Source organism: Spodoptera frugiperda, chromosome 7, assembly GCF_023101765.2.
Source record: "Spodoptera frugiperda isolate SF20-4 chromosome 7, AGI-APGP_CSIRO_Sfru_2.0, whole genome shotgun sequence".
Lineage (NCBI taxonomy): Eukaryota > Metazoa > Arthropoda > Insecta > Lepidoptera > Noctuidae > Spodoptera > Spodoptera frugiperda.
Window position 1 is genome coordinate 9,349,102 of NC_064218.1, and position 27,383 is coordinate 9,376,484.

Here is a 27,383-nt window from a genome sequence, read left to right on the forward strand (position 1 = left end):
TGTATAATTACTGGATTAAGGTTCAATTTGTGGCTTTATTGAAGCGGAATTTTCTAGAAAATCTCAATGTGTCAATGGTGTGTTTGAATTGTCTGTTATATAAGAGCTTTGTCTAAAACCTTTAAAAAGTATAGGTGCTAGCGCGTTCATTGTTGCTTTGTATTCTAGAAGACAGGTTTTAATTTACTTTGTTTTAATTTAAACTGTCTTATTGTTTTAATCTCGACTCTAGGTCTGACGACTTAAAATTCTTTTTTTTTCTACAAAATCTTAGAGACGAAAAGCTTTTTATTATCCTTATTTATGAGGAGCTGAATCATTAAGAGAAATAATATCATATGTTTGACTTTTTAGAGTTCAAGTCAGTTTGATGCCCTCAAACTCCTGGGCCGTGATACAAATGGTAAAATAAACAAAATACGTTTTGAATTTTAATGAGATCAAAGATGTGAGGCGCATGTTTCCGGGTTAGCATGACATGTTAATTACTTCAATATAATTTGATAATTTATATAATCAGAGACTTTTATATGCTTTGGCTATTTACATCTAACATATATAACAGTTAGATAAATAATAAAATCAGGTAGAAGGCGAGTCATTGGTTATTCCAAAACAAAAGTTTCTAAATGAAACTGTAATGAAACAGGATCGAAGAATTAAAACTACATATTTTATAACATAAAAATACACGCCATTTTAACTCTTATTAACAAAAACAAAAAAAAAATTAACGAATATTTTAGTGACCTTTTACAAAACTGTGTAAAAATAATATGAACTGTCACCTTTTTTCTTCCGCCCTCGTTTCGATATTTCTAGAATAATCATCATCTACTATTATAACTAAGATGTGCGTGACAAGTAACTTACAACATCCGCAAAGCGACTGTCTTAAAAATAGTTTGACCTTTTGTTTCTTCTACGAGTATTTACAGATGAAATATTATCCAAGTCGACATGACATGGCAAAGAAGATTAGTTCTTATTAATTTAGTTCTTACTAGAATGCCAAAAATATTAATAAAATCTAAATCAAGGTCTTATATTTTATGTAAGAAAATGAAACATTCCGTTAACAACAACGTTGCCGGGCCTCCGGCTTGCAACAGGAGTAGGAACGGGGTTGTTTTTAGTCAGGAAGAGACTGACACTCCCCCTCGTCCCTGAATGATTTTCCCGCCTCAAAAAAAGGCCTATGAGTCTTTATTGTGATTCAAAATACGTATATACACAAGTTTGTAGATTTATCATACATTTATTTTTAGGACCACAAAACAACAAAACCATTTGACAGCAAAATATGGTCATGGCGTTTCGGGAAATGGGCCGTCCAGGAAAACTTTCTTTGGGTAATTGACCAGAGGGATTCCATTCTAACTTTTTCAATTCTCGTAAGCCAGGGGAGCAGGGGAGCTATGGAATTATATGGGTATAGAAGGAACGCAAGTCCAGCCTACGTTCTCATGAGAATTTCGAAACCCGAACATACAATAATAACTTTTTATCAAATAGATAAAAGTTTTATTGAAATAGTTAGAATGAAATGTTTCCTACTAGTCAAATTCAATACCGTACATTTTTCGAAACGTCAATAACTATATTTGCTATGAACTTTGTATGAAATACTCTATTATGACGTCATAAGTTTTTGACGTCAAATAGCGGACTTATATCTAGAAATTTAGCTAGAAAAAATCGAAAATTAAGTAGTTAATCAAATTTATGAATGAGGGTGTGATTATTTTTGAATATTTTATTGTATTGAAAAGTTGTCATAATTTATTTTTGACCCAGTCATCATCCCTATTTGAATAATCTATGTACAATTTTTGAGATATAATCGCGGTGTTAAGTAAATATCTATTGTAGATTTTGTAGATAAGTGGGTCTACGTACTTAGTTAGGGATGGCGCGTTCAATTTAATCTGTGGTGTTGAGTTTATCGGTCCTCTTGAAATTGCCCTCTATTGAGACCCGAATTATGTTAGGTAATTGCTTTATAACTACAAGAGCTTATGCCTAAGCCTGCCTTAAATAGAATAGATCAGAGAAGACATATTGGACATATTGGTGGTATATACTTAGAGAAAACGTATTTATTAAGCTAAAAATCGACGACGAAGTACCAATACCATCTAGGACATTTTTTTTTAAAAATTAATCGAAATAGTCACCATCGTGTGAAAACCCAAGAAATGAAAAATATTTTTCAATTTGTGTAAAATTTAGATTTTTCTCGGTTAGGAGGTAGTAATTGGTCGATATATTATGTATGTATGTGGGCAAAATCATGACAAAGGCGTATAAATGTTCTCAGTACAAGAAGTTCACAATAACTGTTATACATATTTCACAAACCGTTCAATCGTCGAGAAAAGGTACATTGTCATTTCTGGTGACAAAATTATAATTAATACTTGATAAAGACATAGTTATATACGTGTTAGTTATTCCGGGGCTCGGTAGATAATGATGAATGAGATAAACATGTGACGCGGAAGTGGGTGCCTTATAATTATGCTGCTGGTGATAATATATTGAGATTAGTCGAGTTCCAGTTATTTTCTCCATAATTATTATATTATGTACTTAATGTGAGCGACGTCGAGTGAATGTCTTTGAGGTTACGTAACTTGGGATTATGAGAGGAAGGTTAAGGGTGTAGTTAAAGTTATTAATCGCAATATCGTACTAATAATATATGATGATAATTTGTTTGTTTACTTGGGTGTTTGTCCGTCAATCACGCTGAAACTACTGAATGGATTTTGATGAAATTTGGTATACAGACAGGGTATGAGCTGACTTGGGTGACTAGATACTTTTTATCCCACGGGAACGCAGTGATATAAATTAATTGAACCAGTAAATGTAACCACTTACAGTTTATACAATGTTTTAAATTCGTTTTAGATGAAAGTTTTTTTCGTTTTTAGATGAAAAAAACTTGTGGCAATTTGTAGTTTTTATATATATTGTGTACCATATTGTTTAGTAATAATTTGTATGAGACTGCACCGAGTACATAAATATTTAAGCTTTCCTTGGTTTGGGAATAATAGATATCTACATTTCGTGCTTAATGTGCAGTCAAGCGATAAAATTGGAGACGTCAAGACCTTCATCTTCCTATCCTTATCTTAAACGATGTACAAATTTTAGGGGCTATTATTATTATAAGTAGTCATTATATATAATTCACATCCATTCTGTCTGTAGATATAATTTTCCCGCAATTATCCATCTTTTCTTTGCTTCTCATTATCATTTTATCAATTTGTCGTCCGTAAAAATAAGCTTCCCCGTATTCAAATTAAGTATACGTCCATTTTTCACGTTTCATAAACGTGTTTTATAATTAAATTTTTAATATTTTTGTTTTTTTGGCTCAACATCGCAGGTTTTTTTGGTAATAAGTTAGTAAAAGAGCTAAGGTCAGAGGCGTTATAAGTGTTAAGTTAAAATTTAAGGGTTAGGGAATCTGAGATTGTAAAGGAGTGGGCCTCCGGTAACGTCACTCACACACCGAAACACAACGCTAGCGTTGTTTCACGTCGATTTTTTGTGAGGCTGTGGTCATACTTCGGTCGAGCCGGTCCATTCATGCCGAAGCATGGCTCTGAAAATATCTAATGACCATGAAAGATAGTACTTACCTAAAACATAAATATATTTTCTTTGGAATTTAAACCACGCATATTATAATTATAGTATGTAATTCTATGTATCTAATATTAAAAAAACACCGATTGAGTAACTATTTATAAATCATAAATGAATGAAGCTATCCTTATCGTTTGCTTGATTTAAACAAAGGTCAAGGGTTCGGTTTTTGGGTCAGGTTAAGTATTTTTCAATATCAAAATGTTGTAACTTCTATCACGGAATTCCGCTTTCTTGTACTTACGTATCAGCTTCACATGATTGTGAAGTTTTATAAAACTTTCATTAATATATAGTACTAATGTGTCCTTATGTACCTATGCATGTACCTATGTATTTTAATACTAGTACCGTATAATTTGCATATGTATTTTGACGCATCGGCCTCGGTATTATGATTTTATAAAGGTTTCTGCTACAGGCCTTGCTGCGTTACATGTACTTATTACATTGATTGTTTATCTAAAACAATGTAAACAATTTTAAATAAAAAAGTATATAACAACAATAACAATTTTAATTTAATGTAAAAGCCGTTACAGACCTTGCTACTCCCAAAATAAAACAGATGTTTATCCACACTTTACTACTTGTACCCATTTACATCTGTAGCCTTCCTGAACAAACTTATGATCCAGAATAGCGTTTTACGCACGAGTACCCTCTTTCTAATCCTATGAAAACCGTTTGTAAGTACACGCGTATTGAATTGATAAACTTGTAAATTATTTGAAACAATTCGGCTGGAACTTTCCATAGCACCTGGTATCTAGATAGTTATTGTATACCTATATAGTATAAATTGTCTCTTTTGTTAAGTAAAACTAAATAGTTAGTAAAAGTTTTGTAAATAATCATCAAATTTTCATTACATTATTAACGTGTCTTACATAGAGAACTGAAAAAATAACGTTATGACACACATTTGTATATGGCGCATTTACTATGTATCATTATTTGAACATCTTTACACAAGGAAGTAATTTACATATTATCAATAGCTTCCACTTATATGATATCAAATGCACACAAACCACAGGAAAATGTTATAGTACGGTTCAAGGTTTCACTCAATGAAAGATACATCTTTCGAAGGAACCCAGTGTAAACATTAAAGGATATTTCTTTTATAGTGTGTTGACAAACAATAATTCTGTCGCACTCGGACCTCCGTCTCCTCACTCTTATTGTTATTTGGGATAAACCTTACTGCCTCACTGTCGGCACTGACCGATATTATTTTATCCCTTTTTTAAATTGCTATTTCATTAGATAATGTAAAACTATTTATTTTAATGATATTTAGGAAGAGCCGTTTGGGCCGTTAAGAAATGTCAAATGCTTTTTCTTAGTCTTCAACTTTCCTTTTAAATGATAAGACAACGTAAAAGTGTATCAAAGTTTTTATAATAACTATCGTGAGACATACTAAATACTAAAAATCACGGTTTACTCACACTCAAATTAATGGAGAAAAACTCTACTAGTTTCTAGACACAGAGGGATTCTTCATCATGAGGCTGTGACTCGAAACTAATAGAAGTTTTCGCCATGAATTTACGTGAGTAAACAGTGATTTTTAGTTAAAAGTGTATGAAATGTTCATTAATAATAATTTAATGTGTTGAAAAGACGTAAAGCATTTTGATAATTACGTTCAACACGTCTTCTGTACACAAAATCAATCGTTACACATCTTTATTTATTCGACAACCTGCCTCGAACACAGCTCTATTACATAGAATTAAAACTCTAAACCTGAATGTGCCATCAGACCATCACAGACAGGGCCCAGTAGGGCTAATACTTGATCCGGAGCTGCGGACTACCTAGCGGGTTTACCGGGGCTCCGCTCGAGGAGCGAGAGTAGGAACGGGGTGGTTTTTAGTCAGTAAGAGTCTGACACTCCCTCGCATCACCCAAGGCGAGAGAAGTCATTGGATGACTTTGCCCCTTAAAAACAACCTGAAGGTTTCCATCTCACAACATAATTCATTCATTTCGGACAGCACATTTAAAAGCCTTTTACAACACTTTTATCTGTTTCTAACCCAAAGGACAAATATAACAAGATAATTGTTTAATGAATGGACATTCACCATTTACTTTTCAATACAAGGTTAACTTATTGACCTGGTTTTGTTCAATTAACAGACGTGTCTACAGTAAAAGTCGTTGTATCTTCTATTTTCTTTACCTCTATGTACTTGGAGCGTCGCGTGACTCGCTCTAACGAGAATGCGTGAGGAATTGTAATTTTTCTCGAAGTTTCTGCTGCTAATACAAACATATTGTCTTCCCTTACCTGACGACTGTACTGTCTACATTGTTATATAATTTAACTGTGGAACTTTCCAAGATGTGCGGAGTTTGTAAACTAGTACATCGTGTATGTAGGTATTAGTTTACAATTCTTAGTATTCACAGCGAAATGAATGTTGAATTGAAAATGGAATGTTAGGAGAATTTCTAAGCTTATGAGGAACTAACTGTAAATAAGACTGCACAATATCAACTTAAGTTAAAGGAATATCAGTAAATAGACATGTTAACCCTTTTGCAGTTAGAGGGAATATTTTTCCCACCAATAAAAACCAATAAAAATGGAACAAAATTTCTATTTGCAATTTTATTTTTCGACCTGAAACCAAATCTTTCTATCTCATCTAGATTCTTATAACCGTTAAAGGGTTAAAATATGTGGTAACAATGTAATCCCACCTCCTTTTAATATTGTGTGTTAGAAACTCTGTTCTGTTCTGTAACTCTCTCTTGTCAAAGTTTAGAAGAAGTAATGATTGTTCTTTTTTGTTTAAAGTAAAATAAAACATTTCGTTGAATTAAAACTGTAATATTTATTTTATTACAACAGGTTATGGGCCCAGGCACATAGCTGAATAAAATAAATAAATAATTACAGGAAGTAAAACTCTAGTGAGTGTAATATTCACGTTCCGTTTGCGGCTTAGCAAAAGTGACGTTAAGTCTTGCACAGGAATGTGAAGTTGGATAAAAATTTTACGACTTGGCGTTGCAAGGAAGGATAGCGAAATGGAAATAAATCTAAATTCTAATACTGGCTTGATGAAGCTAGAGGGAGCTAATAATTGGAACATCTGGAAGTTCCAAACTACGGTTTTACTACGTGGCCAAGGCTGGCTAGATGTTGTCGAAGGAAGAACTTTAAAACCTGAAGATCCCACTGAGAGAACCGCTTGGGAAAATAAAGATGCGAAGGCGCAGACACTACTGGTCACTAGGATGACTGAAAATGTGATGCTACACATTATTTCATGTTCTACTTCAGCTGAAATCTGGAGGAAGTTACAAAGTGTCTACGAGCAGAAAACAGAAACAAATATCCATATAATTCAGCAGCGCTTCTTTCAATACAAATTTGAGAGTGGCACTGAAATGTCTACATTCTTATCTAAAATCCAGGAATTACAAAATCAACTGAAGCAGTTAGGAGAAGGTGTTTCTGATAAATTTGTGATAACTAAAGTATTGATGTCGCTACCAGATGAGTATAAACATTTTGTTTCTGCTTGGGAGTCAGCCCCAGACAGTAAACAAACAATGGACAATTTAATTGCAAGATTGCTGATAGAAGAAGAAAGATTGAAAGAAAAAGGTGGACAACCTTCAGGCTCATCTGCATTCGTTGTTAAGGACAGAAAGAACGTAAAGTGCTTTAAATGCAATAAAATGGGACATTTTCTTAGTGAGTGTAAAAGTAACTATAAAAGTGACGGTCAGAAAAAGTGTTTTTATTGTGGCAAGAGTGGACATAACAAGTCACAGTGCTGGCATAAGAAAAACAAGGAACAAAAGAAAAGTAACGCATTTGTTGTGTCAAACTCATTAACTGAATATAGTCAGTCTCAGTGGTTAGTGGACACAGGGGCTAGTGAACACATGTGTCGCGATCGTGGACTTTTTACATCATTTACCGACACCGAACATGAGTCAGTGATCGTAGGTAATGGTGCGGCGATTAGTGTTCTAGGCTATGGACAGATGGTGGTAGAGGTATTTGACGGGAGTGATTGGGTCAACACAACCATCAACAAAGTTCTTTTTGTTCCAGACTTAAAAACCAATCTATTCTCTGTGAACTGTGCGTCAGATAAAGGATACGTCATGGTGACTGATGACAACTCATGTAAATTTTATAAGCATAACAAAGTCTGTGCTATTGCAAAACGTGTTGGAAGTTCATATTACTTAGAATTGCGATACAAAAACAAGATGGCTAATGTGGCTAATAAAGGTAAAATTACTTTGCAAGAGTGGCACGAAAGGTTAGCACATCAAAACTATGAACATGTAAGAAAAGTACTGTCGAAAAATAACATTGATGTGAAACAAACCTCAGTAACGAAATGTGAGAGTTGTTTACAAGGAAAAATACACAGGTTGCCGTTTGGGAAGAGTGAAAATGTTTCTACTAAAACATGTGAATTAATTCACGCGGATACCTGCGGCCCAATGGAGGTTACATCAGTTGGTGGCTCGAGGTATTTCGTTTTAATGAAAGATGATTTCTCCAATTATAGAACCGTGTACTTTGTGAAAAATAAGTCAGAGATAAAGAATTGTATTGAAGATTTCATTAACAAAGCAGAAAATATGACAGGAAGTAAAATAAAAATGTTCAGAACAGACAACGGTCTTGAGTTTATTAATAAAGAAGTCCAAGAAATGTTTAGTAAACGTGGCATACTACATCAAATAACTGTCCCCTATACCCCTGAACAGAATGGAAAGGCCGAACGAGAAAATCGGACCTTAGTTGAAGCTGCCAGAACAATGCTGAATGCAGGAAATGAGCTGCCGAAATCACTATGGGCAGAGGCTATAGCCACGGCAGCATTTGTCATTAATAGGACTGGAAAAAGCAAGGATGGTGAAAAAACACCATATGAAGTGTGGTCTGGAAAAGATTTCGACATTCATCAATTGAAACCTTTTGGGACTCCAGTGTATGCACATATTCCCAAAGAAAAGAGGAGGAAGTGGGACAACAAAGGAGAAAAGGGTGTCATGGTTGGATACGGAGAAACAGTTAAAGGATATAGAATATACTTTTCTCACAGGAATGATGTACTACTGAAGCGAGATGTAGTTTTCTTAGAGAAGGAGGAAAATAATAATGAAGTCGAAATTAAATTGAATATAGAAGAAAATGGTGATAAAACTAATAAAGAGCATAATAAATCGGGAACTACATCATCAGATCTCAATGAAACAACGGTAACTGCATCTACATCAGAAGAGTATGGATCTGAATATAATATTAATGAAGAAAGTAACATCTCAATAGAGCCAACTGTTGAGATACGTCAAAGGGAACCCTCCAAGCGTATAAGGAAAGCTCCAGATTATTATCACTGTCAGAATGTGAGTACTGATCAAACTGAACCGGTCACTTACAAAGAAGCTATGAAGAGAAGTGATAGTAACAAATGGATGGAAGCAATTGACAGAGAGATGCAAACACTAATGGAGAATAATACATGGGAACCATGTAATATATCAGAAAATGAGAAGGTTGTAAGCGCTAAATGGGTATTTAAAATTAAAAGGGGGGATCAAAACTTACCCCAATACAAAGCTAGATTGGTTGCGAGAGGGTTCGAACAAAATGATGTTTTAGATTTAAATGATTGTTATGCTCCTGTTGCTAAACTGTCTACTGTTAGGCTCTTTATTATAATTGCAACAAAACTTAATTTACCTATAATGCAAATGGATGTAACTGGGGCATTTTTGTATGGAGACATCAACGAATGTGTTTATGTTAGATTACCAGAAGGAGCCTACTCTGGTAACAATAATATTGTAAAACTAAAAAAGTCACTTTATGGTCTCAGAAATTCACCAAAATGTTGGAATGTTAAATTTAATACTGTTATGATTAAAGAAGGTTTTGTTAGATCGAATTGTGATTCATGTCTCTATACAAAATGTATTGATGGTGATCAAGTTTATTTACTGTTGTATGTTGATGATGTTTTGATCTTTGGATCTAAAGAAGCCCTAGTAACACAGGTAAAAACTGTACTAAATAGTGAATTTAAAATGAAAGATTTAGGATTTGCAACTGACTACTTAGGTATAACCATAAAGCAAAATTTAGATACAGGAGTAACTGAACTGAGCCAAAGAATGTATCTAGAGAATGTTCTTAAAAGATTTGGAATGGAAAGTTGTAAGCCTATGTCTACACCTTTAGATCAAAATATTAACTTAAAGCTTTTTGAAAACCAAAATAGTACAGTAGATGAAAACATTGTAAAGTTATGTCAGCAAATCATAGGTAGTCTAATGTATGCTGTATGTGGGACTAGGCCTGACTTATGTTTTACTGTGTCTCTACTAAGTAGATATCAGAAATGTGCAAATGATGTCCTTTTAACAGCTTTAAAGAGAGTATTGCGATATGTCAAACATACTCTAGACTACAAGTTAGTTTACAAATGTACAGCTAATAATGTTTTGGAAGGGTACTGTGATGCAGACTGGGGAGGCGATCTCGATGATAGAAGATCAACTACAGGTTATTTGTTCAAGTTTTCTGATTGTTTAATATCTTGGTGTTCCAAGAAACAGGTATCTGTAAGTTTATCTTCTACAGAGTCTGAATATGTAGCCATAAGTATGGCAGCCAGTGAAGCCTGCTGGCTGGTAAATTTGTTGAATGATTTTAATGTAAAGGATGTCTGTCCAGTAAATATCTATTGTGATAACCAGTCCGCCATTTCAGTCGCTTGCACTGACACTGTCAAAAGGTTAAAACATGTAGATATCCGGTATCATTTTATAAAAGAATTAATTAAAAATAAAAAGCTGTGCCTGAAATATATAAAAACTAGTGATCAACCGGCAGACATGTTGACAAAGTCACTATGTAGAGAATTGATCACTCGATTCTTAGAAAAATGTGGTTTAGGTAATGTAGAAAAGATTTAATATGTACTTAAATATTGTTGTATGGTGTAATTACATTGAGGGGGGGTGTTAAAATATGTGGTAACAATGTAATCCCACCTCCTTTTAATATTGTGTGTTAGAAACTCTGTTCTGTTCTGTAACTCTCTCTTGTCAAAGTTTAGAAGAAGTAATGATTGTTCTTTTTTGTTTAAAGTAAAATAAAACATTTCGTTGAATTAAAACTGTAATATTTATTTTATTACAACAAGACATAACTAGGTAAGCAGTACACTATAAACTTGTGAGTGTATCACAAACGAACATCTTGGCAGACATTCATGTCTTGCATCATATTGCAGAGTGAGGCAAATGTTTATATTACCTACACATAATATTGCACACAATCCTCTTACTGTGATTGACTGACTGTGTTACTGTCCCAAAGGACCATTCCAAGAAAAAACTATTTTTTAAAACGGAGTCTTCGTTCATTCATCTTCAACGGGCAGTGACCATGTGTCCCACTCGGCATCTAATGAGGTCGTATTACACGTGTTACCTAACCAATTGTGACGGAATCAAAACGTTTACAAATGGTGTCAATTTAACGGGTCAGCTCGAGGTCTGGTGACGAAAGGACACGCCCCCGCACACGTCACCATCTGACGTCAACCGGACAATTGGACCGAGCCTACCGTCTGGTTCTTAATAAATACATATCAACTTGAATTAGCATGGAGTTGCACTTTGCTTTTAAAAGAGCAATGTCGTTCGTTGTGTTTTGTTAGATGCAAGGCCATGGCAGTCGGTTTAGTATGAATGTCGGGAGAAAATCATCCATTGCCTTATCCTACCTTGGGTGAAGCAGGATAGATTACTGACAATCTATCCTGCTAAACAGTGTGTGCTAAACGGTTTTTAGTCAGTAAGGGTGTGAACCCTTTTGACTAAAAACCACACTGTTTATATTTCTGCTTCAAGCCAGAGCTCTGGCCTAAGCTACGGGTAACTGTCGAGAGAGAAGTGTCAAGTTTGATCCCGGACTTGGAGTTGAGTTGAACTAATATTTTAGTTACAAATTCATATCTATAGACCTCATATAGCAATGTGTGTGTATATCCAACTAAAATCTATACAAAATATATAGACACTTTCCTCAATGGAGACATTTTCCTACACATTTTCGTCAAGGCTCAGAAAATATTACGGAGACAAATTATTGCCAGTAACTGCAGACACAGCGTACGTGGCAAATAATATCTAAGACATACGTGATATTAGTGACATTGGGAACCCAAAAGATAGAATCTTTCATGAATGTTTCAGATCTGGATACGGATGTAGGGATAATATTGTATCTATTCAGTTTGAAATATAATATAATTCCATATTACACGTTACTTTTGAATAATTTTAGCCATGGATGTTAAATGTTTGGGGATTGAAGTAGGGAAAGAATAATTAACAAAAAAATTTTTGATATTAAAAAAAATTCGTTAAGATCAAGTCTTCATGTAGACTTTTCTCATAGCATACATACTCGTATCTGAAATGTTTGTATAGGTTTCGGTTTCAGAATAATGTCGGTAACAGTTAAGGAGGCTCACAAGATCTTCACTATTTTTATATAAAAGATGTAATTTTACTCCGCATGTGTGAGTGTTTGCCACGACCCTCGTTAGGGATAAAAAGGGACACATAAATACATAAATAAAAAGATGTCCGCGTATATAAAAGTAGATGGTTATTTTATTTTGACATAGGTACTCGTTTTTGGAAAATAATAGTGAAAAGATCTTTGAATAAAATAAATGTAGGTATTATCAATACCTACATATATGACAAAACTTTACTAACATTTTGTATTATAATCATCATGAGACATTAATTTAACTACTTACGTAATTGTTTGACGAGGTTGCTCTACTAGTTTCAAGCCACAACGTAGCTTATAAAAATGATTTTAGTCTAATATGGTTAGTGGATGATATACTTATATATAAATATTTTTGCTCATTAGTCGTACATGCATTAATTTTCCTTAAATGACATTGTCTGTATTCCGAGAGGATCCTCATTTGATACCGTAAAACATGGCAACTTTACCATATTTTGGAACAAAAATCGAAATATATTTTTAACCATAAGACGCATAGAAACGAAAACTATATATTTAGAATTGTAGTCTATCTGGCTCACTTTACTGTAATGGTCATTATAAACAAACGCTTACTTTTGCCGTAGTAAAGAAAAAACAACATGGGTAAAGATACCAAATTTTTGGCAACTTTACCTACGCGCCGTATTCATCGTGTATTGCATATTAAAGAGTTGTTGAGGTACAGAGGGCTTCATCTAGGACCTCTTCGTATTATAATGCAAACAATATGAGGAAATCTATAAAGATAACGGCTACACAGACAGTAGGTATAGTTGCCACGGGTTTCATCGTAATTTACATACAAATAATTTGTTACGCTCGGGGTTGTCAAAAACTGATAAATTTTTTTATGACATGTATATTTAAAAAAAAATTATAAACCTTAAACCTAAAGTAAAAAAAAGCATAAATATCTGACAAAAATATTGTTCCCTTTTAAACTAAATTAAGTTCTAAAATTTTAAGTATTTATGTATAAAATTGTAAAAAAAGGCTACAAAATAATGTTTAATCTTTTGACTTTTTAATTTTTTGACTTCACTATCTCCATAGCTAATTTTAACATTACTTTCGTATACTTTTTATATTGTCTAGCTCCGAGTTTTCTGCGGTTTTGTTTCATGTGAGCCATTTTGGCTCTAAAACAAAAGGTATTATTAAATACATTATAACTTATCATCCAGGATATTCACTATAATGCTGGGAAATTTAGGTATTCGAAAATGGTTACATACACACAAACAAGGAAAAAAACATTTATTGCCAACCCTAACTGTAGGTAAAGTTGCCACAAAGCAGGCCGTGGCAACTTTACCTAACCTGTGTCAACATTACCGAAGCGATTATTTATCAATAAATTAAAGAAAAAGCAATTGCTGACATTACAACAGTAATCCCAACTATATTATACATACAAGATCAAAATTTCACTCACCTGTGACAAATAATTTAGGCTCTGTGAGCACAATTTAGGAACTACTAACTTTTAGCACATTTTCACGCACTACACTATAACGGCCATTACTGGCATAATAGCAGTCTTACGTCTACGCAAAATATAGTAAATATTTCCTTTTAAAGTCTAAAAAATACTACTATTACAAAACAGAATTCTAGTGGGTAGATTTTTAGATAAATGAGTTTATACCGAATACCTATAGTATGGTAAAGTTGCCAAGGGTCTGGTAAAGTTGCCATAGTTTACCGGTACGTTAATGCCACGTATTAATCGAAGTAAGCCCTATATTACAACGAGATTATAATTAAGTTGATGGATCTTAGGTTACAGTGTAAGACATGATCGGGTCATTATATTAATAAACTCAAAGGTTATTAAAACTGACATAATTTTTTTTATTCAATTGTTTCAACATGAACCGAAATGGTTCATGTATAAATATTAGTTGTGTTATGCTTCTGTGGACGAGTACTACTTGCAGTTTCATTTAAGTCATATGAGTGATCTTCATACTGTATATCGTCGATCGTCATGCTTTTTGTCCCTGAAAGGGTAAGCAGAGGTGCACATTATGACACGTAACACCACTACGTGTCCATACTGTATAATATGACCATATTAAGGTACACATAAAACTGAAAAGTATCACTTACAAAATGTCCAAATTGCTCTATTTACAAACCCCAACATCACGTTACTGAAGAGTATCCTCGATAAATTGGCCAAAGACAATTAGTGCCGAGTCAACGCACGGGCACCCGGCGACGGAGCACCGGAGCACCTACAGGCTTAATTAATGATTAATGATTAACGTGCCGGCGGCTAATGAGGGATGATATCAAGCCAGATTTGTCACCGACACCTTCTTTGATAGCCTCATTTAATTTGATTTGATTTTGGTGATCTGTAAGATTTCTATCGTATAATTATCGTTTACTATGCTATTCTTTAATAGTTGTAGTAAGTACTTAGGTATTAATGTGTAAGCTTTCTATATTATTACATGATAAACTATTTCTTATTACTAAACGGTCCTTACGAAAAAATTAGGATTTTGTTTTTATTTTCATTTTAGAAAATCCTAATAACAGTGAATGTAATCAATTGGAGAGAGGAATTGAAAATGAGTATTATAATGATTTTTGCTATTCATTCTATTATCGATTTTCTCTAGAGATAAAGAAGTAAGCACCATTATTCTATACATATACAAAAATCTTATCATTTTACCCAAATAACAGGTAAACACCGCTGTATTTTACTTTCCTTCAATTGATTTAATTTGCACACTGTTGACTCCATTACCGAGGTCACTAACCGTCGTTGTTTGTTAAGAAATTCAACATTCGAATTTCGAATCATTTGACTTTAAATGGCAGTTTTCCTGGCTGGAAATGCTTTTTGTTTTGCTTCGTATTCATTTATTCGCTTTTCAAATTTAAATACTGTTGCTAACCAGTATTATAAAGTTTTACTTTTAAAATAAATTATCGTTTTCTTCTATGCAATTGTCTTTGTCTTTTATGCAATTATTATCGTATTGATTTAATAGGATAATTTCGAACACACATCAACAGCCTACAAGTGGCCACTGCTGACCAAAGGCCTCTTCTTACACGGAGAAGGTTTAAGCATTAATTTGCTTGCTCCACGTTTGCTCAATGTGGGTTGGCATGCTTGATTATCTTTAGTTCCCACAAGAGAATTAAATAGGTTTTTTCTATCCAAACAAGGGACGTGAAAACATCCTCTATTATCAATTCCTGACCTACACTAACATGATATACGTTGAGAAAAACAAAGGTACTGGTTTATGACGTCACAATACAGATACTTACCACCATAGACGGGAAACTCCATTAGTGTGACATTATAACCTTGTTATTGAAAAGTGTATAGGTATATTCATTATTCAATGAGTAATGAGTAGACGGAATAATATGGTATAATTATTACACGGTATTTATATTTTCACATGATGTAATGAATTGTTTCTTTCATAATATAATATAAACTAATTGGTCAATGAAGAGTTAGTTTACTAAGCTTGTAATCATATTTTATCCGCCTAGCGGGTTACCGAGGCTCCGGCTCCGGCTCGAAAGCATTTGTAGGAATGGACTGCCTCGTTGGCCGAGTGGTTGCAACTGCGACTGCCGGGCAAGGGGTCTCAGGTTCGATTCCCGGGTCGGGCGAAGTATTACTGGGCTTTTTTCGGTTTTTCGAAACTTTCTCAGTGGTAGCACGGAGTCTGGAAATGTGCCTGGTATATGGCAATAGGCCCACCACCTATTACATGGGACTCACAATATAAATTGTGAATAGTGGGTGTACACAGTGGCATTATGCGCCATAATGTGCACCTCTGCCTACCCCTTCGGGGATTAAAGGCGTGACGATATGTATATATGTGTATGGAGTGGTTTTTAGTCGGTAAGAATTTGACACTGCCTCTTGCCTCGTTCAAGGCGGAAGAAATCATTGGATCATTTCCCCCCTATAGAAAAAAGGTATGATCAGGTATAAAAATTAAATTATCTAGGAAATAAAACATTTATCTTTCTCGATTTTTTCTTCTAAGACTGAATATACCTCTTCTGGTATTACTTATGGCAAAACCCCTCCATTCGTTCTTTTAAAGTCTCATAATAATTGTGTTTGTTCTCAATGGCTGACAACTTCAGCAAAAACGAAAAAACATAACCCTTCCTTGGCAGTCGGGTAAAAACCCTAACGATAAACAAAGCCTTAGCAAGTAGGTAGATATTATGATATTATTTCAGTATCAGGCATAAAATGGAATCTCCTGTTTTGTGGCTGCGCTACCAAACACAAACTTTGCATAGCCAAACATCAAGCTCCAGACCATTACTTAGTAGGGAACACAAATATTTGTACTGACAAAACCGCATCGCGCTGCGTAGTAACTGATGTAGCCTGTCACGCGATAAATTAAACCTTATTTGTATTCAAGTAGGGTGCTAATTTACATTGGAAGTTAATTAGCTGTGAGAACAGTTTAATGATTTACGTGAGTCTTGCTGGTACAATCAAATGTGTGTGGACTGCACGTTTGTCAGTCAGGAAAAAGAAGATTTTTTTAAATGTATTTATGTATCTAAGATGGTTGGTGCGGTGGCAGGGCAACTGGCTGCCGTGCAACGTGTAGCGAGTTCAATTCGCAGGGAGCAGCTCTTTGGTAAGTGCGTTTACAAACACACAAGTTCACATACACATGACACCCAGACCTGAAACAACAATTTGTGGATCACACAAAGAGCTGCTCCCTGCCACAAATTGTTGTTCCGGGCCTGGGTGTCATGTGTATGTGCACTTGTATGTTTGTTAACACACTTACGACACAACAGAAGATCCTAGTGTGGGGGCAATGTTTTTATTAAAAAAACAATTCTGTGCCAGCAGGTTGGTTATAAAATTCACAAAATTAAGAATTAACAGGCGCATATTTCTGATTTTCTTGTGTTCGAGTTCTCTTTAGCCAATGTTTGTTTTCTCCACTTTAGTTTTTTTTAGCATTATGCTTTCTTGACACGATAATACCCACTCTGTAACAAAAGTAAACTTTCCCATACTCGCCTTGTACCACGTAACATACACCGATGTATATAGAGCTACAATATATATTCTTTCTCGATTGTATACCAAATTCTTTTGTAACAATATTGCGTTCATGTCTGCATTAAAAGAATTTGCTCAAAAGAAATACTGTTATTATACTCTATGGTATTTTTCAAAAGGGATTCATAATAAATATTTTATATACTTACATAGGTATAGGTAGGCCATTTTATATTACACACAAAAGAATCTATAAATTCTAATCATGTTTAAATTTGACTTTGTTCAAACATGGCGTTCTTTATTTAATTTTTAAACAAAAGACGTAACGTTTTTGTTCAGTTTTTTATTCTTATAACCCTTTCAACAACTCTGTATTACAAACTCGTTTTTGTAATTGATATTTTAAACGTAATTGAAACCAATTGTATTACAGTTAATAAATTGCGAATAAAACTAAATCCGAATCACATTTCTAATAATATTATTCCAATTACCGTTATCTTTAGAATTTGTTGTGATCGTATAAAATTGAGTTACCTACGGGTCACGCGTTATCGCCACGGTCGGGCGGGATGCAATCACTGGACAAACAATATTACGGATATATTTCAATATATTGTGATTTATTAACTTCATAATAAATACGATCAGTGGGAACTGACAAAAAGTGACCGAAGGTAATTGTCATACTTTCAAAGAAATGTCTTACTCTTAGGTGGCTTGGCAACCGGTTGCCGCCCAGCGTATAGCGGGTCCAATTTTCGCATGGAGCACCTCTTTGTGTGATTCATAAATCGGTTTCGGGTCTGGGTGTGATGTATATATGTGAACTTGTAAGTTTGTAAACGCAGCATCCACGACGCAGGAGAAAATACTAGTGTGGGGCACCGATTAAAAAAATAGAAAACGTATAACTATCTGTCAGTTTATGGGGTAGGTACTCTTATTGTGAAACAATAGCCGCTTTATATATGTCCTTCTTAATTTTTGTATCTATTTTCTTATAATTTCTTAATCCTTGTTCTATTTTTGAAATAGCTAAATCTGTGATTGTTTACATTTGAATACGGATGGATGATTTTATATCGAATCTTCATAGTTTCTCGAAGATTTTAATTCTTCACAATTCTTTATTTAAATTAAAGTTATTTCGTCAAAAATTTATATAATAAACATTCAGAATAAACATCGTATTTTTAGTTTCTAGCGTTTTCTTGAAGATCAAAGACGTTGTAAATCAACGTTAGATATATTAACTTAGATATCTGAAACTTCTCAATGTAATCATACGCTTTATTAGCTGTAAAACTAAAAAAAAAATTTTGAAATAAATAATTCTTCTTTTATAATAACTATCGTGAGACATACTAAATTAACTAAAAATCACGGTTTACTCAAATTAATTGAGAAAAGCTCTACTAGTTTCGAGTCACAGAGGGACTTTTCACCATGAGTAGCGTGCGCAGACGCTACTCTGTATGCTAACTGTAACTAGTAGAGCTTTTCTTCGTTTATAATACGTGAGTAAACCGTGATTTTTAGTTAATAATTCATCTGCCTATATGTTATTTAGTTCACATGGCCGATGCCACAATTAACTTCTGGTTAAAGCTCTTATCTACATTCAAAATAACGATAAAAGAAAAGCAGTGATTTGTGTTGACAGCAAAAGCGCATTGCAACATATAGCTCGATGCGCCTCTGGTTGCAGAGGTGCATCATAAGGTATGACGGGACTGGCATACACGTGCGTATATAAGTCCCTAAAAATAAATAAAGAGAAAAAAAACTTCTGGTTAAAATTTACCGCCGATATACTGCCCGTCACTCATACACGAGTTGTTTTCAATTTAAATTTTTGCATATCGATTTTGACAGATGATAGTAAACTTGTTCCATAACACTTTTACGTAAAAAACTGAGTTTGTTTTGTTTTTAAGCGCTCATTTTTCAAACTAAAATCTTTTTGTATTTGATCTTCGATTAATTAAAAGTTGGTCGAAGTATTTGATCCTAAAATAGAGGCAGGTCTGAGTCAGGCTTATCACATCGCTCTCGGCTGTTAATTTTCTAAATGATTATCTACTGATCGATTGCAATCAAATTTCTAACAATAGAGTGCCTATCAGAAAATTAGATTTTAAAATGTAATCAATCTCACTCTCATACATAGTTAAGATGTGACTTCAGCTTATATGAATATAGAATACATACTTACGTAATACATAATAGGAATGATGAAGGGATATGAAAATAAAAAATCTATAATTCTTTTAGTTAGATAATGAAAAAATATTAGACACAATTTTGTCATATAAGTATAAGATAACAATACTTAGATATAAACAATCCAACGTTTAAGAGAGGAAGCAAATACGTCACTTCTAAGTATAAAACGTACCTAGAAGTGACGTCACGCGATATTTCAAATCGATATATTTTCGAAAGTATTAGTTTCCGTAAGAAAATAAAAAAATACGTGTCTAATGTTTTAAAATAACAAGACGGACATTAAAATAAAAATTAGTTATTTACCCTGATATATATCGATGAAATAGAGGGACAACTGACAAGACACACGCATCAATACATCGCAGTATACACAACGAAGTAAAACAATGATCAGTTCCGGTTCCGAAACAGAGAAACTCATTTTAACTAAAACTTTCGTCCGACCTCGAAACAAGTCGGATAAATCCAAAATAAACAGCTACATTGTAAACATGGCAACATTAATTAATCCGATCCCATTCTCTACTGAACTTTATAAACGTTATTTTTACTTTTATATAAAACATAATATAGTATAGTATGTTTCCAAAAATAAAGTAGACGATCGAAGTAATTAAAAGTTGTAATGAATGTAAATTATTTACAAACAAAGTTAGAAACAACTAAATAAGTGTTGGTGTAACAATCTCAGTCTATGTTTAACTTACAACTCATTAATTTAATTCTTACACCCTGTGTATTCAATTTACCCAGTCATTGCTTACTATACAACTTTAAAGTGTTTTAAATCTATCAAAATTCATTATATTAATGGCCTAGATTAATTTTATTGGAGTGACATTAAGCTGTGAATAGACCTTAGGTTGCTTTAATAATGTTACAATTAGAGGCATTACATATCGGGCCGATTGTAAATGGCCGATAAACTGTGTTACTAATCCGATTTAGTTTGAGTGTGAAAATAGACTGAAATGTGGAATACATGTATGTTTTAAGTTAACTTTATAATACGTACACAAAAATAAATGGCTTTAAAAAAATGTAAAATAAGGAACATATTCGTATAACAAAGGTTCTAATATTTTCGTATTTCTTTTGTTTCAGAATCACAAAAAGGATTGTAGCTACTTTACTACAGCATTTGTTGACAAAACCAATCGGTAAGAAGAATATATTGTCAAAACAATAAAATATAGAATATAATATATTATAAAAAAAACAACGATAGGTAACAACTCTGCCGTCATAAGGAAAAAGGGCGCATCTAACATTTTTGTCGAAATAAGTTGGAAAATACCAGCAGATGTGTCTTTTTTCACTGATTCCGAATATATATTTAACTCAATTTGGACAAACATGTTAGATGCGCCCTTTTTCCTTATGGCGGCAGAACTGCACAGTGTACTCTAGTTAGTTGCCGAAAATCTATATCTTCAAACCCAAAATGCGAAAATGCGTGTGTATAATATTATATGTATAACAGAAAAAATACCAAAGAATTGCACAAAGTAGGACTGTATCATTTTCCTTAACTTTGTGGCACAATAATGTATAATTTATACTAAGCGTCGAAGAGTGTAATATCTCTCAAAGCTACTAAGAAATGAAAAATGCGGAAAATTAAAAGCAATGCTGTGGGTAATAGAATTATGCAAAAAGTAATTGAAAAACTGTATAATAATGGGCGCCATATTGAAAATGGTGATTATGATGAGCAAAATGTTCCAAGGTTGCAAGTATTTTTACACTTATTTTCCTTATTATGTTTCATTATGACTGTCTGAGAGGACCCTGCGGCGGTTCTAATGAAGCTCACTCCAAAAATTAAAGATAACAATGATTATGCGGTCATAATAATCCAGAATAAGCACTTTAATGTCTTTGAACTTGTTAATTAGACAGCTAATAAAGTAGTAGAAGCTTTTTCTAAATAAGTTGAACGATGTTGATTGTAAATTGACATTGTAATAAATTGACGAACACAACAACTTAAATAAGTATTGTGAAAAGTAAACAAATAGTACCGAAAATCATAAGTATCTTTTTAAATTTTTTTTTAAGTTATTGGGTACACTCAACAAACAAGAATTTCGCTGAAATCGAGTCTAAAATTTTACACGTCACTTACATAATGACATTGATATTTATAATGAAGTTGTCAAAGATGTTGACATTATAGATTTATTTGATGATATTTTAAAGGACAGCTTTGTTCGTGGAAGCTTTTCCTTTGTGCTGTAAATGCCGAATTATTGTTCCATGTTATTCAACGAAAATCTAGAAATTTTATTTTTCTCGAATTTCCATGCATACACAAAGAAAAATATGCAGTATTAATCCTTTATACCGTCGACGGAATTTTAAACTTTTGAGCTACACGTGCTCTTTGATCTTGACTATCTTTTACATCGCGTTTTTTTGTTTTAAAAAGTTTGCTTTGTGTTTGAATTTCCTTGTGAGTTCGTTTATCATCAGTCAGATCTACTATAATAATCTTTTTTATGGAATAGAGAGCAAATGAGCAGATTGATCACTTGATAATAAGTGATCCACGCCGTCCATGGACGAAGGATCAGAGGCGTTACAAGTGCGTTACCGGCCTTTTGGAAGCTAGAATTGAAGGGTTTTTGGGGAATCGGGAATTGGGCTTTCGGTAACCACACTCACACAACGAAACACGTTGTTTCACGTTGGTTTTCTGTGAGGCCGGAGTGATACCACTATCAATCCGGTCGAACCGGCTCATTCGTGCCGAAGCATGGCTCTCCCATGCTTAGATCATACAAATGATTGATATAATAATTTACCCTACTACTTACCTATTGTGCAGCAGTTGATTGCCCAACTACAGACTGTCATGCAGTTTTTACTATACAATATATACAAGATACATAATATTTCAATGGCATATCGGTACCAATGTCAGATTAAGCAACATGCAGACGATCAGACCTTGAGTGATGACATGTCTAACAATTTGTCTGAAAGCGTTCGTGCCTCTGTTTACTTAACTACCGCTAAGTATACGAATATGCTAATGTACTCAGATTTACAGTACAATACCAAGTTTATACGTAATATAGAAAGTTGTAATACTACGTAATATTAGACATAAAAGAAATTTAAAAAAAAATAAGTGTGAAAATTATCCCATGGCTTCTCCCACCTTTGACGAGGCGACGGGGAGTGTCAGACTCTTACTGACTCAAAACCATCGCGTTCCTACTCCTGCTTTTCGAGCCGGTGCCTCGGTAAACCCGCTCGGTCGTCCGCAGCTTCGGATCAAGCATTAACCCTACTGGGCCCTATATCTTGAAGGGTATAGGTAGTTAAGTAATTCGTAATAACTCTATACATTTGCGACCAATGACATGGTTAATTTATGAGTGTCATAGGTATACCCGTCAAACAACATCAATACTAAGAAATAGATAACAAGCGAAGATGATTCCGAAAACAGTGACAAACACAAATAATGCGTTTTACCTCGTCAAGCGATTGGTTTATAAAAACAATCTCATATCACATTTCGGAAGGTCATTGTTTGACCGTACTATCTGATTGGACCAACAACGAAGAGGTCGGAAGCTAGACAATGTAATTATGATTGTAGTTTCTATTTAGTGCATGATAAGGTCGGGTTTTCTTTGATGGAGATGATAGGGAGATTAATGTTTTTGAGTCTTCTTGTTATTTATTTGTTGATCTTAAAAGAAGCGCTAATGAAAAGCCTCACAATAAACAGTCTAATATAGATTTTTTGTAACTTTCGTGAGACATAAAATTAATTATTATGTTTTCGGCTTACGACTAGACAATCGCCGCGTCGTGTGTCGTCGTCGCTCATATGAGCCTCTGGCTTGAAACTAGTCGAGTTCCTCGTCTAACAGTTACGTGAGTAAGCCGATTACATAATAATTAATTTAGTATGTCTAATATAGAAAATAACTGCCCAAACTACCTGAATCCAGCACCTGCTTGATACACACTTTACGACCAAAAGACAAAAAAATATAATAATATATTCAACTTAAATACTTAAGTAATTTCCCATAAAAGTAAGTCCCACGAGTTACATTAGGCACATTTACCGTTTGCCGCACCAGTGCGCGATGTCCAACAGATCGACTCCCGTGGGTGGCATAACCGTAAGTAAATGGAAACGATTGTGGCGAAAGTGGGATTAAGATTGTTTTCGTCCTAACCTATAAAATATGTATACCTTTACATATAGCCAAATTAATACGTGTATTACACATTTTCAGCTCGACACGAGGTATCTATATATTGAGGACCTAGCAATGAATTCTAGGAAAATATAGTACACACAGATTAAGGTTAAAATTGTGTCCCACGTGTAAAGAGATAATATAAGTGTGAATAGACACTGTGATTTATTTTTGGTGTAGATAACATTGTGTTAAAAAGCCTATCATTTCTCTTGAGGAAAATCAAATAATGAGTTTAATAACAAATGTCTCTTAGTGAATGAATTGGCTTTTATAGAGTAAGTTCCCAGAGCGTCTGATAAAAGATTTGGCGTATGGAAAGCTGTTTTTTTTATATGACTTTATAGTTCTACAAAACATATAAAAATGTAAGTCAAGTAACTCTGATTTTTAGTTACCTTTCTCACTTAGTACCTGCGCTGGTGTCACCGGGCAAGTTCCACAAACATTCAGATATTAAAAAGTACACAAGAGATTATTGAGACCCGAAAGTGCGGAAAATATGTTTTAGGAAATAAGTTGTGTCTTACGGCTCTGAGATCTCGGACTAATAACACTTCCCATGTGCATCATAATTTCTTTCATTTATTTCAACCCTATTCTAATCTAACCTTCCTCCTATCATGTTGAGAATCACAATATAATAGATTTTCAAGAGATGAAACGTTACATCAATTTGTTTTCATTATTATTATCGAGCCAGAGTCGGCTTCCATTATGAATCCGTAGCTAAATTTAACGTAAAAATTGTGACTAAAATATTCAGGTGGGCGGAGTAAGGAATAGATTGAATTGAATGATTTTCCCTACCTCTCATAAAGTACTGGGTAATGTACTTAGAGGATCACGCTAAGTACTTTTTCATGACGTCATATTGGATGATAACAGCCCTACGAACAATTTATTGGAAGGATATTTAAAAGTAGGGATAAAAAACATTAATATAACTAAGTAAAATAAAACATCTATTTTGAGCACTAACAGGAAGCAAAAACAAATGATTTAATTGCACGCAACTCAGAATACATATGTATAGTGGTTGGTATATTATTATCTTTCCTATTCACTTTCATAATTTTATGTTTTCGATCATCCACAAACCACTAGTTATTTCCTAATTATAGCTTCGTTTCTAACTACACGGGTAACGAGTATCGTGAAATGTAAATGAGTATTGACGATAAATGGGTTTTGTCAATCAATTGTAGTACAAAATAGGCTCGTCTAGCGCATCGGTCGGAAAATTGTTTACACGTGTATTGTGAATATTAAGTTCAGATACGCGACAGATTTTTGATAAAAGTCAACACAAATCATTCAACCATTGCCAGTTGCAACTCTGTGAGTCAAGACCCAGGACCCAGACCCAGGAAAGCAGGAGAAGGAACAGGGTGGCTTTAAGTCAGTAGGAGTTTGACACTCCCTCTGGCCTCACCCAAGCCGGTAGAGAAGTCCTAGGATGATTTTCCCCCGTCAAAAAAAGGACCTAGATAATTATAATGATACCAAATAGAAAGCACAAAGACTAAAGCTCAACGTGTACTAGGGACATGAGTAGTCTGGAATTTCGTGGTTGATCAGAAGATAAACAATATGCGCAGTAGCCCATCACCTTCAGCCTCACCGAACTACGTAGTAAAGCACATAGTTATATGTTTACATAGTTATATGCGTATATACTCTAACTTTCCACATGGTGTCGTAGTAAGCAGGGCATCGCCATCGGCAGACGCGTGTGTCGCCCGTGCATGTCAAGATCAGCAGATATGACTAACGAGGTGACACCTGCCAACAGTGACCTTTAAGGTCGCCGCGACCTCACACGAGGTGCAGAACGAAAACAATTGTCAACATACGAGACGATATCGAAGAAAGATAAGGAGTTGAGCGAATTCCAACCAAGTTTGTGTGAATTTGTTTGTTAAAGGAACATAGTTTATTTATCTGACTAAAAAAAAGATATTGTTTTTTATAATGAATGGTACGATCATCTGTAAAATATATTAACACACGTGTTGTGTCTTTTAAAAAAAAATAGATTTCCTTCTTCATTTTGTTACCCTCTACTGATATAAATAACCCTTTGACTCAATACTATTACTAAAAATCTCCTATTTTGATCATCAGATCAAGGAATCACCTAAATATGAAAGATTCGCACCTACATTTTTTTTCTAGAAATTGTGCCCCGAGTCCTATTTAGTTATAGTTACGGCAGTGTTGTATGAAAAAGTATTATTTTAATAATTGTGTGTCTGGTAACTTTGTCAAATTAACCTTAATTTGCTTTATCTGATACTAGACTCCCACTCTCAATATAATCTGTTCCGAGAAAATCTCAATTGTTTCCATAAATATTGGAGGAAATTATATGAAACTTAATATTGTGTGGTATTAAAATTTCGTAATATCCGATGGGACAAAAATCTTATGAGTTTTATTTACTCAGTGGCGATGTTTTAAGACTTTTAAGTAATGGCTTACATATATGCTGAAAGTTTAGAGGTTCATTAATGATTGTCTCTTCAACAATACTGATAATTATATTATCAGTAATACTGATAATTATTCAACGGTAATTATAATTACAGTTGAAGAGCTAAGAAAACTGTGAAAAGTTAATCTATTGTGATTAGGAGGGGTATTACAAGTTTAAAGTTTTTGTGTACCTGTGTGTGTTTGTGGCAAGTAAGTGTAGTTATTGTTGAAAACGGATGAATCGATTTTGATCTAATATTGTTCCTTGGAAAAAGTGGATACTAAAGATATATACTAAAGATAAGATATGCGAAGGCCAGTCATTCTATCACTGCTCTGGGTGAGCCGAGAGGAGTGTCAGTCTCTTACTGACTAAAAACCACCCCGTTTCTACTCCTGTTTTTCGAGCCGGAGCCCCGGTAACCCGCTAGAAGTAGTCCGCAGCTCCGTGAATACATTGCCTAACGTTGTGTTTATAATACTCCCATCACATTATATCATGACTGCAAAGTGTTTTGTAATAAATCGTGTGAAGTGAATATGCGGAAAAATCTAAATTGGTTCCGTAAATCAACCTGTCTCTTAAGTATTGTTGTAATAAATCAAGTCTCGTCGAGATTGCACCTAGATTTATGGAGACTGCACATGTGGGTAATATTTTTTAAGAACACGTATAAAAAAGCTTATGAGCTCAATTTTTCACTCGACACATGAAGATAAGTATAGTCAATTTTCTTTTATTGAACCGTGTAATTGGGTGGTAAATCAGGTCTAAATCGATAATGTCACTAACCAAACATTGTTTTGCCCTGTCTGGGTGTGATGTTATTTAATACATGTATTTTATGACAACACATAAGGCAGACACGACAGGACGAGTTGACATGGTATAGAGTAAAAAATATAGACGAGTAAAACCAACTGGTCACTAATTTAAAAGGTAAGCAACTCATCCTTACTTATTCTTCAGATTCAGTAAAAAACGATTTCGATACACAATTATAACTGTCTAAGGCACTTCTAATAAAGTTATCACACCCCAGATACAATACCCAGCACCAAGCCATAACTATCTCAGCTCTCTACTCTCCAAAGATAACTGAATCCTCATTCCACGAATGTCTATAAACTCAAGTAAAAA

The 27,383-nt window shown here is 34.1% G+C and overlaps 1 protein-coding gene across 2 annotated transcripts in view; it reads left to right on the top strand.

Moving 5' to 3' along the window:
* The window catches only part of LOC118265813 (adipokinetic hormone/corazonin-related peptide receptor variant I), a 123,348-nt gene that overhangs the window by 53,539 nt on the left and 42,426 nt on the right, over window positions 1-27,383 (top strand). For both annotated transcript variants that reach the window (XM_035579025.2, XM_035579026.2), the window contains exon 2: window positions 20,640-20,695. The gene's annotated coding sequence lies outside the window, so the exon portion shown is untranslated. The remainder of the gene's footprint in view (window positions 1-20,639; window positions 20,696-27,383) is intronic.